The sequence below is a fragment of the Canis lupus genome, chromosome 32 (assembly GCF_011100685.1).
Source record: "Canis lupus familiaris isolate Mischka breed German Shepherd chromosome 32, alternate assembly UU_Cfam_GSD_1.0, whole genome shotgun sequence".
Lineage (NCBI taxonomy): Eukaryota > Metazoa > Chordata > Mammalia > Carnivora > Canidae > Canis > Canis lupus.
In genome coordinates this window covers 36,036,512-36,050,071 of record NC_049253.1, presented here as the reverse complement: position 1 = coordinate 36,050,071, position 13,560 = coordinate 36,036,512, and the positions used below count along the sequence as shown (strand labels likewise).

The 13,560-nt window shown below is 36.4% G+C and overlaps 1 non-coding gene across 1 annotated transcript; it reads right to left on the bottom strand.

The window, feature by feature from the left end:
* Positions 1 to 3,455: 3,455 nt before the first annotated feature.
* On the bottom strand, positions 3,456 to 3,557 carry LOC119867262. Its single transcript, XR_005382997.1, has one exon. It is a non-coding gene; the product is annotated as a U6 spliceosomal RNA (small nuclear RNA).
* Between the last annotated feature and the right edge of the window lie 10,003 nt (positions 3,558 to 13,560).

The following is a 13,560-nucleotide window of genomic DNA, read 5'->3' as shown; positions in this document are numbered from 1 at the left end:
CCACCACAGGAGCACCCAAATATTTAAAGCAGTTAATAGCAAACATAGAAAGTATTAAATAGTAGTACGATAATAGTAGGGGACTTTAACACCCCACTTACATCAGTGGATAGATTATCCAAATAGTGGCTTCTAATGGCACCTTGGACCAGATGGATTTAACAGATATATTCAGACATTCCATCCTAAGATAGTGGAATACACATTCTTTTCAAATGCATAGGAAACATTCTCCAGAATAAATCATGTATTCGACCACAAAACAAATCTCAACAAACTCAAAAAGATCAAAGTCATTCTATACATTTTTCTGACCATGACATTATAAAAATAGAATCAATCACAAGAAAAAAACTGGAAAGAACACAAATATAAGGAGCTTAAATTGCATGCTGCTAAACAATGAATGGGCCAACCAAGAAACCAAAGAGGAAATTAAAAAAAATACATGGAGACAAATGAAAAGAAAACACAATGGTCCAAAATCTTTGGGATGCAGTAAAAGTTGTTCTAAGTGGGAAGGTTATAGCAATACAGGCCTACCTCAAGAAGCAAGAAAAATCTAAAAAAAAAAAACAAAAACAAAAACAAAACAAAAACCATGTAATTTATATCTACTTTATATCTACTGGAGCTAGAGAAAGAAGAACAAATAAGAGCCAAATCTAGTAGAAGATTACAGCATAAATACATGAATTAGAAACTAATATAACAAATCAATGAAACCAGTAGCTGGTTCATCAGAAAGATCAACAAAATTGATAAACCTTTAACCAGAGTCATAAAAGAGTGAGAGAGACAGAGAGAGAGAGAGAGAAAGAGAGAATTCAAATAAACAAAATCAGAAATAAAGAGAAGAAATAACAACCAAAACTACAGAAATACAAAGAATTATGAGAATATTATGAAAAATTATATACCAACAAATTGGACAACCTAGAAGAAATGGATGAATTCTTAAAACATATAACTTTCCAAAATTGAATCAGGAAGAAATAGAAAATTTGAGCAGATTGATTACTAGCAATGAAATTGAATCAAAAACCATAAAATTCCCAACAAATATAAAAATCCAAGACTAGATGTCTTCCCAGGTGAATTCTAACAAATATTTAAAGAAAAATTAACACTGGGGATCTGGGGGGCTCAGTTGGCTAAGCATTTGACTCTTGATTTCGTTCAGGTCATAATCTTGGGATCATAAGATTGAGCCCTGTGAAGAGTCGCTTGGGATTCTGTCTCTCCCTCTTCCTCTGTTCCTTATCCCACTCACAGTCTCTTTAAATAAATAAATAAATAAATAGTCTTTTTAAAAAATTTTAAAAGATAAAGAAGAGTTAATACTTATTCTTCTCAAACTATTCCCAAAAAAATAGAAGAAGACAGAAAACTTTCAAAATCACTATACATGGCATGCATTACCCTAATTCCAAAACCAAATAAAAACACTATAAAAGAAACAAAACAAAATCAAAACAAAAACCAAAACTATAGGCCAATACCTCTGATGAACATAGATGCAAAAATCCTCAACAAAATAATAGCAAACCAAATCCAACAGAACATTAAGAAAATCATTCACCACAATCAAGTGGGGTTTATTCTCTGGATGCAAGGTAGTTCAATATTCACAAACCAATCACTGTGATACATCACATCAATAAAGGAAAGGATAAAAAAAAACCATGATCATTTCAGTATATGCAGAAAAAGCATTTGACAAAGTATAACATCCATTCATGATAAAAGTCCTCAACAAAGTAGGTTAGAGAGTACATACCTCAACATGATCAAGGCAATTGATCATGAAAAACTCATAGCTGACATCATACTCAAAAGTGAAAGAGTTTCTCCCTTCAGCTTAGGAATAAGGCAAGGATATCCACTCTTACCATTTTTATTCAACAAAGTATCAGAAGACCTAGCCACAGCAATCAGACAAAAAAAAAGGGAGTAGGATTTTCATTAATTGTATATAGCATGACACTCTACACAGAAAACCCTAAAGACTCCACTAAAATACTATTAGAGGTGTTAAATTAAGTCATAACTTTGCAGGATACAAAGCCAATGTACAGAAATCCATTGCATTTTTATACACTAACACGGAAACAACAGAAAGAGAAATTAAGAAAGTAAATCCATTTATAATTGCACCAAAAATATAAAATACCTAGGAATGAACTTAACCAAGGAGGCGAAAAACCTTTACTCTGAAAACTATCAAAGATTGATGAAAAAAATCGAAGATGACACAAACAAAAATGGAAAGATATTCCATATTCCTGGATTGGTAGAAAAAAAAATTGTTAAAACGTACATATTACTGAAAGCAATCTACAGATTTAATGCAATCCTTATCAAAATTCCAATAGCATTTTTCACAGAACTAGAATAAATAATTCTAAAATTTATATGGCATCACAAGGACCCCAAATAGCCAAAATAATCTTGAAAAAGGAAAACAATCTGGAGGTATCACAATTCCAGATTTCAAGTTACATGACAAAGCTGTAGTAACCAAAACAGTATGGTACTGGCACAAAAATAGACACACAGACAAACGGAACAGGACAGAAAGCCTAGAAACAAACCCACAATTATATGGTCAATTAATCCTCAACAGGAGAGGCAGGAATATGTAATGGGAAAAAGAGAGTCTCTTCAACAAGTGGTGTTGGGGAAATTGGGCAGCTACATGCAAAAGAATGAAACAGGACTACTTTCTTAGACCACACACACACACAAAACTAACTCAAAATGAATTAAAAATCTAAATGTGAGACCTGAAACCATAAAAATTCTAGAAGAGAGCACAAAGCAGTAATTTTTCTAACATTGGCTGTAGCAACATTTTTTAGGTATGTTTCCTGATGCAAGGGAAATAAAAGCAAAGATAAACTACTAGGACTACACCAAAATAAAAAGCTTCTGCACAACCAAGGAAACAGTCAACGAAACTAAAAGCCTACTAAATGAGAGAAGATATTTGTAAATAACATATCTTATAAAAGGTTAGTACCCAAAATATATAAAGAACTTAAGTGATTCAAACCCCCAAAATAATCCAATTAAAAATGCACAGAAGACAAATTAAATCTTTAAAAGCAGGGAGTGGGGAGCACCTGGGTATCTCAGTCAGTTAAGCATCTGCCTTTGGCTCAGGCTGTGATCCCAGAGTCCCAGGATGGAGCCCTACATAGGCTCTCTGCTCAGCAGAGAGTCTACTTCTCCCTCCCCCTATTTGTGCTCTCTCTCTCCTCTCTTTCAAATAAATAGAATCTTTAAAAAATAGTTTTTCCTAGCAGTTTGATTTTTATTCACCAGATTCATGATAATTTGTCCACTGATTATGACTTTACTAATCAAGCTCTTAATAATTAGAGAGATAATAAAAGAGAATGTAGAAATCTTTTAGCATGTGGAACATTGCTACAATACTTTCTCCTCACAAAATATTATTTTAATATTTCATGAGTTTGCATGTTATTCTTGTGCAGGGGCTAATATTCTCTCTATTGTTCCAACTTTAGTATATGTACTGCCAAAGTGAGCACAGAAAACATTATTTTAAAAGTAAATAGTGGTTCTGGTAGATTAAATTAAAATTTAGAGCAGAAACATAGTGGATCAGATCAATGTTTAATGTTTCAGAAATAACTGGCAGTGATCTGCAAATAGGAGACCAGATAGGTAATATTTTAATGACTTGAACTCAGCAGCAGAGAGTGGGTGACAATTATCTAAATTTGAGAGACGTTCCAGAAATGGAGATGGAGGCTGGAAAAGAGGAAATGTTAAAGAGAAAATCAAAACATAATCCCAAGTGAGTAGCTGCAGTGAACACTTACTAGCTTTTCATAAAAGTGGGGATACAGATTACAGTGATGATGAAGAGTTGAGGAAATTTTTGAAAGCTCCATATCACGACATAATAGCATGACCATTTAAGACATTTGAAAGTCTAAACCTATCTGCCCATTGTCATCTCCCTTTACTATCTACTAACCCTCTCTCTTACCCCAGTGCTCCCTCCAAAGGATCTAGTAAGCCAGTAGTAGAAACATGTTCTGCAGTTTTTATTTATACCATTTTCCTCCTGGGTGATATAAAATCCTTCTCTCACGTCTCTGCTGCTAAGTAAAATCGCTCTGGTTCTACAAGGCTTGACTCAAGTGTTGTGTACCTCCCCTCTCAGGCAATATCAATTACTTCTTCTGCTATGTCTCTGGAAAATTTAGTTCATGACTTTATTATAACCCTCCTAACATGATTATTTTCAATGGCAGGCTTCAGTCTATTCCACTAGAATAGAAGTGCTTACAGGCTTAATTTTCTTTATTGTGGAAATGAAAGTCTCCTTATGTAAACTGCTATGTGTTATGTAGCATTAACTAGTCAAGACATATTTACCTACTCTTGTCATTCACTGTGCTCAGTTGCTGGTGATGCAATAGTAAGTCAGACCATTATGGTCCCTCTAAACCTAACACCTATTAGATGACACAGAGATTCAAAGAAACTAATAAAACATGGTGTCATAAGCTTAATAATTATGATGATGATCGTGATTGTTATGTTAGTTAATAGTAACTGAGTGCATTTTTTAGATTTATTTATTTATTTATTTATTTATTTATTTATTTATTTATTTATGAGAGACACAGAGAGAGAGGCAGAGACATAGGCAGAGGGAGAAGTCTCCCCATGGGGAGCCCGATGAGGGACTCCATCCCAGCCACTGAGGCACCCAGATGCTCCTACTGAGTGCTTTTATGAGCCAAGGATGATACAAGCACTATCGACGCCAACCCTCACAACATCTCTGTGACAGTTGAGGCAAGAGTTCTTTTATAGAGGTCAAGAGAACACGTATGTGTTCTAAGACTTCGGGAGTCAGCGAAACCTTCCTTAACAGAGAGACTTCTAAATTGAGACCTGAAAGAATGACTGGATATTCAGGTAAGAGACAGAAGGAATGAAAGAGAAAGACAGAGTCTGAGAGAGAGAGAGGGAGAGAATGTGTGTGTGTGTGTGTGTGTGTGTGTATGTGTGTGTGCTCCAGGTACAGTTAGAGACAGGAGAAATGTTTCTAACAGGAAGTAAAATCCAGGGATCCCTGGGTGGCGCAGCGGTTTGGCGCCTGCCTTTGGCCCAGGGCGCGATCCTGGAGACCCGGGATCGAATCCCACATCAGGCTCCCGGTGCATGGAGCCTGCTTCTCCCTCTGCCTGTGTCTCTGCCTCTCTCTCTCTCTCTGTATGACTATCATAAATAAATTTAAAAAAATGTTTAAAAAAAAAAAAAAAAAAAAAAAAAAAAAAAAAAAAAAAAAGGAAGTAAAATCCAAAGTCTAATCGGTATATATATATATATATTTAGTGGATGGATAATAGACTTTCTACTTCCGAAGTCAGAGTACATCATGGAGCTTAATTCCTTTGGAAACAGTCACAAGAACTAAAAACTGGACCGGATCCATTGTCCTCATTTTACAGATAGAAGCACTGAATACTACTAGTTCAAGGAAATGAGTTCCCAGTGCCATGCAGAGTCATTGGCAGGAATCAGGCTCTGGGGCCAGTCTCTTTCCAGGGCACCCTGCTGGGACCTCTATGGATTGTCACACGGTTTCCACTTCAGCCAGCTAGCAATAAATGTATGCAGACAAAAACATGTTTTATAATTCCCAACTACCACATTCCAGCTCACATTCTTCCCTTGATTATTATTTAATAAGAAAAATATAAATTATAGAATATAATAGTACATATCTGTACTTAATCTCTAAACAGATGTGATCTAGAAATGATTCCTTTCAATCTTCCCTTCAACACATCAGTTCCATCCTGAAAATGCATCATGACTTTTCATCTTGTAGGCTCTATTTCCATCTTAATCATATCTCTGATGGACAGTCTTAGTTTACTCCTATTTGGAAGTGGTTTACATCAGTTGTAAGAGTATGGCCTTTGGGGGCTGGCAGACTGGCATCCTGGTTCTGCATCTGCTACTTACCAGCTGCGTGACCTTGGGCCAGGCACATAACATGTCTGCATTACTACCTCACCTCATAGAGTCCTTGTGGGAATTAAGAGACCACATGCGTGTAAAGTACAATGCATAGTGCTTGATAAATGGTTAATTGTGAAAATTTTTGACTTGTGAGATGCATTTTTAACACCAAATCATAAAATAATAGCTGCTTTAACTATTCCACCTTTACTTATAGGGTCTATAGACTGATAACATTCTTACTTGCCAAAACGAAATACTCATTTAGCTCCCACCGCTGGACAGTAGACTTTGCAAGATCAAGAACTATGAATTTCCTTTAGATTCTGGCATCTAGTACTATGATAATCACATGGTGAACACTCATATATTTTGGTTAAGTTACCTATTTGGTGTCTGAGCCAAAGTTAAACTCCGGCTTCCTGAGTGTGTGTGTGTGTGTGTGTGTGTGTGTGTGTGTGTTTGTGGTTTACTACACCAAAAATTAAAGTAAAATAAAATTTTCTGATTCATTTTGTAAAAGCATATTCTGGGGGAAATTTGGTCTTAGAAATCTCAAGTTATTCTACGATGTTCCAATATGATGCCTTTTATTCTGCCTGAACCCCAGTGGTACAAATTCACATGAATATTAATAGCTGGGAAGAGAGTGAGGACTTCAGCTGAGTAGTTAGGAAGTGAGGCAGTGCTTAGTGTGAATACCCTGCTGGGTGGTGAATATACGGCATGGCTCAGTCACTGTGTTTATGCATTTTAAATTGCTTTCTTTACAACTCCAGTCCAGAGAAAACATAATCTCCGAGCCAAACTGGATAAGGGCATTCCAACCCACTAAAGTAAAATTGAGAAATCTCAAATAGGCACCATACCCCTTGGACTTGGCCACAGCTACTTACGTAGAAATAAATCCACAAAATGAGCCCCTTCAACATACTATACTTACCCAAACCATAACCTTATAAAGAGAGTATGAACAAATGTTATTTCCAAACCCACTTAAATCACTTCAGCTGTGGAGTTCCTGGCCCTAATTTTAGTAGCAGCATTAACAGTTGAGGGACATAATACTGTGGCTTGCAGATGTAAAATATCATAGGACCCTGAGCAGTTTCTCCTGATGGGATGACATCAGATTCTCCCAATAACTGAATGCATGCTTTCTGGATTCATCTACTTTTTTTTTTTTTTTTTTTTTTTTTTTACAAGCCAGCCATCACTGTATGCCAAAAAAAAGTGAGCAATGATTTTCCCTCCTCCTTTTGCTCTTGGGTCAATAATAAATATACGTGGAACACATTATGGTTGGATGTACAAAATTATCCTTTAACTTAACATTTATGAAGCAATTTGTTAGAAGACTAGTGGTGATGTGGGGTACCTTAGTGGCTCAGTCAGTTGAGCTGCTGGTTCTTGATTTTTGACTCAGATCATAATCTCAGGGTCCTAGGATGGACCCTGCATCTGGCTCCACACTCAGCGGGGAGTCTGCTTTGAGGCTTCTCTCTCTCCCTCTCCTGCTGCCCCTACCCCTGCTCTCTCTCTCTCTCTCTCTCTAAAATAAATAAATAAATCTTAAAAGAAATAACAGTGATGTGATGGTTTTCAGACAATATATTGTGTTAACTGCTTGAAAATACATAAAATTTAGGAGCTGCAGTTTCCATTCTTAAGTAGAAGAGGTATATTCTGATGTTTTGGCATGGTTAAATATTCAGTCATCCCCTGCCCTGTCTGTGGGAAATATGCTAAGAGCTTTTTGTTACTGCTTGTGAACTTCCTGGGCAAGTGAAACCCAGAATTCCATAGCCCTGATGCCAGTGTGTCTCGCTGCATTTGATGGATGCAAATAACCTTGTCTTTAATATTTTGATTGATCTGGAAGGTATTGCAAGGGATTTTTTGTCACAAGAGAATCCTACGGAAGCAAATCCTACTCCAAGACTTCATTCAGTTTACTCTCACTAATGCCTGATGTCTTTGATATAGAAATGTCTCCTGAGTTTTCATATTCCACAATAACAGTACATATTTTAGGTTGGCCACTATCCAACAAATCAAAGTGAGCCTTTAAAAATAACATGTCTCAGGGGGTCCCTGGGTGGCTCAGCGGTTTGGCGCCTGCCTTTGGCCCAGGGGGCGATCCTGGAGTCCCGGGATCAAGTCCCGTGTCAGGCTCCCGGCATGGAGCCTGCTTCTTCCTCTGCCTGTGTCTCTGCCTCTCTCTCTCTCTCTCTCTCTCTGTCTATCATAAATAAATAAATAAATCTTAAAAAAAAATAACATGTCTCCGTATATCTCATTTTTCAGCAAACAAAACAAAAACTAAGTGAAAATAATAAATCTCTTCTGTAAAAATGTTAAAAGTCCTTAACACTAGGAAAACATATTTTCAAGAAAACGACAACCAAAGATCTGGTTTGGCACAAGGAATAAAACTGCAAGTTAAGAAATGGAAACAAATTTTTCTTCCATCTACAAAACAAAGAAAGAAAAATCATAATCTGTGGCATGTGGTAAAGTATCCCTGTTGTGAGGTTCATGAAGCTTATGAGGTTCATGACTCAAAGTAGACAGCTTACTAAGGCACAAGAAATTATTTAGTTTTACTGGATGAGCCTTCTGGATATGTTTAAATGTATACAGTGAGCAAATATTTTAAAATATTTATATTAAACTTGGAATGTTTGACACAATTGAAATTTGTAAGTTTTACATGGGGTCCTAGTAACAGCAAAGATTTTCCTCTCCTGTTCTTTTTTTTTAAGGTTTTATTTATTTATTCATGAGAGACACAGAAGAAGCAGAGACATAGGCAGAAGGAGAAGCCAGCTCTGCGGAGAGCTTGATGCAGGACATGATCCCAGGACTCTGGGATCACAACCTGAGCTGAAGGCAGACGCTCAACCACTGAGCCACCCAGGTGTCCCTCCTCTCCTGTTCTGTTTTGTGCCCATATTTCAGATTTATTTTTCTTTCTGGAGGGATGAGCTACTAAAGGAAGGGAGGGTAAAAAAATAGATTGAGACTGTGCACAAAATTTCTCTAAATATATACAAGATGTGGCCTTTGTTGTTGCATCTGTCAGATGGTGAACTTCTTGGCCACATAATCATGTTCATAGTCTCATTTTATGATAATTTTATGGTACCATTGTGTGCCAGGTATTTGCCCTTTATAGATATAGATACACTTCTCAATCAAACAACTGAGGTGAATAAATATGTACAAGTTGCTAGAAATCTACTCTGGCAGCCCATCTCGTGTTTGGACTGCTTTTAGGTTGGTCTCCATTTGGGGATTAATACACTGAGCCAGGACACAGGCATAAACATTAACCCTGGCACTGCAACCTTGTTGGCTTGTACTGTGCTAGAATTTATGAGGTCTCTCATAGAATTAAGACTCCAGTAGTGATTTAAACCAAATTAATCACATTGGCCATATTGGTTTGGTTCAACTATGGGATGTCTTAATTTGGTCAGAGGTGCATTAACCAGCAATTAAAATAAATACAAGAATATTTATTGTTCTTTCACTAACAGGCAAAACTACTAAGTAGAATGTAATTTAATTGTTGAATTATTCTGTTTTATCAACCCTTCAATATTTAAAATATGTCTTGTATTAAGGATGCCAGAGCCTATTTAGAAATATTTTTTAAAGATTTTATTTATTCATGAGAGAGAGAGAGAGAGAAAGAGAGAGAGGCAGAGACACAGGCAGAGGGAGAAGCAGGCTCCATGCAGGGAGCCCGATGTGGGACTGGATCCCAGGCCTCCAGGATCACACCCTGGGCTGGAGGCGGCACTAAACAGCTGAGCCACCCGGCTGCCCAGAGCCTATTTAGAAATATAAACGGACAGTCCCTGATTTATGAGTGTTCAACTTATAATTTTTTTATAATTATAAAAATATAAATATAAAAAAAATTATAATTTTTTTGACTCTATAGTGGTGTGAAAGCAACATGCCTTCAGTTAGAAACCGTACTTCAAATTTTGAGTTTTGACCTCTTCTTGGGCTAGCAAGATGCAGTGCAATGCTCTCATGATGTTGGGCAGCAGCAGCCACAGCTCCCAGTCAGCCACATGATCGTAAGGTTAAGAACTGATGTACTTTCAAGCATTCTGTGCCCACACAACAATTCTGCTTTTAACTTTCAGTACAGCATTCAATAAATTACATATGTGTTCAACACTTTATTATGCAACAAACTTTGTGTTAGATAATTTTATCTAGTTGTAGGCTAATGTAAGTGTTCTGAGCACATGTAAAGTAGGCACAGCTAAGCTGTGATGTTCCATAGATTAAACATACTAAATGAATTTTTGTCTTACGTTAGTTTCAATTTCTGATAAGCTTATCTGACTGTAACCGCATTGTAAATCAAGGAAGATCTGTAGGTAATGTAAAGCAGTTTATATTCATAAAATTATTGATATTTTTAAAGTACTAACTTCCTTTTCAATAAATATTGTATTTCAAATTACTTCATCTTAAAATAAAACCCACAAATATCAATAATTCTGTAAGCTAAATTTTCCCTTTTCTTTTGTATTCCTCTTAACATCCAGCATAGAGATTGATCAATATTTATAGAAGAAAGAAGACCATAGGGCTGTTGGATTAAAACTAATGTAGATTTTCGGTTCTATATCTATCAACTATTGCTACCATAATGCTGTGTAACAAACTGGTCCAAAACACAGTGGCTTAAAACAATAACTATTTATACCTATTCTCCAGTAAGTTCTTCTCTGAGCTCATCTCAATATTGTAGGACCTTATCAAATGCAGCTAGTAACAATCAGCACATTTTCAACTTTTGCCTCAAAATTTATTTCCTCCAATATTGGAAATTCCATAGGCACTTCTTCTCTTTCTTAAAGATTCTCACAGTTTTAACACATGTTATCTCTATGTAGGATTTTCCCAGGCTTTTCTCAAAGTTTCTTTGTTCTCCACCATCCAATCCCAAAACTGATACACATATTTCAAATATGTGTTATGGCAGCATCTCATTCTTAGCTACAAACTTCTGCATTAGTCAATATTGCCACAAAACACCACTTAGAAAATCACTTCACAATCCAGTGGCTTAGAAATAGTAATCATTTATTCTCTTTTGCGTGTTAATAGGTCAGCTAGGACTTGACTGACTAAGCTGGGCTCAGCTGGCTTTGGCTGCAAGCGATGGGTTGGATCTGAGTCCACTTTAGTCTCCAGTGAAGAGTAGACTCAGGTCTCCTCCAAGTGTGATAATTTGGGGGTCCAGGTTACAGTTGTAATTAGGTATCCCAGGGGAGCTTTTCTCCTGGTAACTGCAGAATTGCAGGATGCATGGCCAAGCACAAGTACATCTCAGTCTTCTGCTCTGTCACATATGTTAACATTTGTTTGACTGAAGCAAGTCACATGGCTGAGGGTTAGGGAAGTACACTTTATTTTGAAGTGTAGGTGTAATTATTATTAGAAGGAATTAAACAATTTTCATCAATAATTCAATCTACCATAGATTCCTCTGTTGAAATTTCACTGAAATAATCCAAGTAATGATTATTCTACCAACGACTGTTGAAAGTAATACTTAAGCTTTTTCAATTCCACATTCAGCATTCTTACTATATTTCCTAAAATACCATGCCAAAAGTAGGTAACATTAAGCCAGTTTAATAATCTTATAATCAGCCTGATCATATAGTTTAAAAGATTATTAAAACAAATGAAGCAATCATTTATGCATTTTATAAAGCTTAACAATCTCCTTAGGAATGAATGAAATAACAGTCCAAGAAAATCATCAGACTTTTCTTTCTAAGTTGTTTTGAAAGATTATCTTCAAAGCAATGCAATTAGGAAATAATTTTTGTTAATTCCTTCTCTCAAAAACACCTGGCAAAAAAAAAAAAAAAAAAAAAAAAACACCTGGCAAGTTTATATTAATGATAAGCTTCTTGTCTGAAATCTAATTCTTTGTCTTTCATAACCTGTATACATTCTGTTGGGTCCTTGATTGTGAACTGGCAGAAAGAGTAAAAAGTAGCCAACAGTCCCAGGTCACATTGTCCAGAGGGGATTAAGTTTCTCAGACCAAATCCATGCTTTAGTCATTGTTCTAGGGATCTAAATGGATGGGCAAAGGTAAGACAGTGGGAACCTTTGGGCAGAATTTAGCCGTAGCAATTAAAGGAAATTTTGTTCCTAAGTGCTGAAAGAGTGTGTCCATACTGGAGCTGCCAGTCACAGAGATGCAGAGTTATTTTCTAGTAACCCTGAGAGAGTAGACTTACGTGGATGTATTTGCCAGGTTTAGAGCAGCAGGAACAACCTCAGATCTCATTTACTGACATGGAAGAAGACTCTAAGAGTCTGCCATCTTGTTAAGGATTGGCTTAAAAACTAGTCTGGTGTATTAGTTCTGTTGATTTAAGAATTTGTCTGGCATTTTCCCCTGGTTCCTGAGAGGTAGCTTATAAATCTCTGGAATTCCCAGAGTGATAAGAGTGTGTTTGTTATTTATGGCAGGCCCCTAAATAGTTTGTGGTAATGAGATAGACTCAAGATGGAGGCTGGCCACAACCAGAAAGACTGAACATGTAATTAGAGTGTTATAGCTTTGAGTCACAGGATATCAACCAGACCCCCAGGGAGAGGAGAGAGGCTGAAGACTGAGTCCAATCACATAGCCAATGATTCAATCAATCATGTTCATTTAGTGGAATCCCAATAAAACTCTGGACACCAACACTTGAAGGCACTTCCCTGTTAGCAATATTCTGTGCATGTTGTTATACAATGATGTGCTGGGAGAGTGTTACATCCTGGTTTCTCAAGGAGAAGACACTGGAAGCTTTATGTTGGAACCCTCTCAGGTCTCACACTATATACCTCTTCTTTTGTCTGGTTATGATTTGTATCTTTTTTTTTTTTTTTTGCTATAATATAACTGTTACCATAAGTATAGTGCCTTCCTGAGTTCTGTGAGTTCCTAGAGACAATTACCAAAAATAAAGGGATAGTGGAAACTTCAGATTTGTCAATTGTTCAGGAGTCAGGTACCCAGGGCTGATAGTCTAACTTCAGGTAGTCACCATAAGGATTACTGCAAGTAGTCAGAACGGAGCCTATAATTGCAGTAGTTGCCTCTGGAGTGAGAATGGGCTAAGAGGGCCAAAGAAGATTGGGATTTGTGTATCCAGATGACTGAGAAGTTATCTTGTCTCTCTGAGGTAACAAGAATTTTATTCAACTTTCCAATCATATGTTATTTGTATGTATATAGTCAAGATTTCTTATTAAATCATGTTCAAAGCAAATGTTCAACTTATCAAATAATTATTTGTTAATAAATACTATACATATAATAATTATTTTAATTTTTATCTTTCAAATGCTTGAAAAAGAAAAAATATTTAAGAGTTGTATGCTATGTATACATTATTTACCTGGTCTTCTTTTTTTTGTTTGTTTTTTTGTCCATATCCAACATTCTGTGCTCTGTTCTGTGCAAAAGCGACTAGATGTCTGGAAACTACAATTACCAGC